Source organism: Acyrthosiphon pisum, chromosome X (assembly GCF_005508785.2).
Source record: "Acyrthosiphon pisum isolate AL4f chromosome X, pea_aphid_22Mar2018_4r6ur, whole genome shotgun sequence".
NCBI classification, from domain to species: domain Eukaryota; kingdom Metazoa; phylum Arthropoda; class Insecta; order Hemiptera; family Aphididae; genus Acyrthosiphon; species Acyrthosiphon pisum.
The window spans coordinates 118804444-118805450 of record NC_042493.1 but is presented as its reverse complement, the minus strand read 5'-3'; positions in this window follow the sequence as shown (position 1 = coordinate 118805450).

Genomic DNA, 1007 nt, shown 5'->3' with positions numbered 1-1007 from the left:
TACGTCTAAGTTGATGTTGGTGGATACTCCTCTTGAACAGCAAAGAAAATGTATCGAGACGCTGACAGGCGTGGACGTTGTGCATCGGGTGATCTTGTGAAAAAGACTGTTCGGCGAGTCGATCCCGTAGGGTCCTTATATAATGTGACTTTGGTGTGATCCCTTCTTCAGGTGTATCGATGTCTGCGTTTACGCATTGATGTGTTTATGACTTTCTGTCTTCAGTGGTATGACAAAGGTGCCGCTGCTGGTAATTTATTGTGTTATGATGTCCCTACATCTATATCGGAAATTTGTCGTCGGGGTCTTGAAGTTTATTATGAGATATAATGTGCTGTCGTCTGGCGCCGTTGATAATTGATAGTTGGTTTTTACTAAACGGCTGGTCGGAGAGGTGTTGAATATCATTTATGTCTTGCATGTGTCGTGTGTGGTGTATGAGGGAGCGTAAGTATATGCCTAATGTGTATATATGTATATGTATATTGGACCACCCCACACTCAGTACGATTCACCATCTATTAGTTATCCTGTGTTTTTATTTAAGTCTAAATATTACATATTACATTTATATGTAAATACATATTTTCTCTGTGACATGATAAACTAACTTCGGCAAGTGATAAATTTGTTTCACAAGATTTTTGATAAAACGAGCTATATTTGATTTTACATATTTTTACATATTTTGTCATAAATACACGTTTTTACATATTTCACAATTATTCAATTTTTTCTCACATATTTAGACGATTATACTGTTTTAATGTTTTTTCTTCAGAGTTAGAATAATTGAAAGGTTATATATTATACCGATCGACAATTTTTTTGGATTTGAAAATTTAAAAGTGCATTATTATTAATTGTAATCAAGATAATCAGATAACTATAGATAAATATACTTTTTTTATTACATTTTGTTATGTTATTATATATTATTATTATTATTATTTTAGATTTAAATGTTTTCTTATTTTTTTTTTGTGTCTGTCATCACCTTTTAGGGC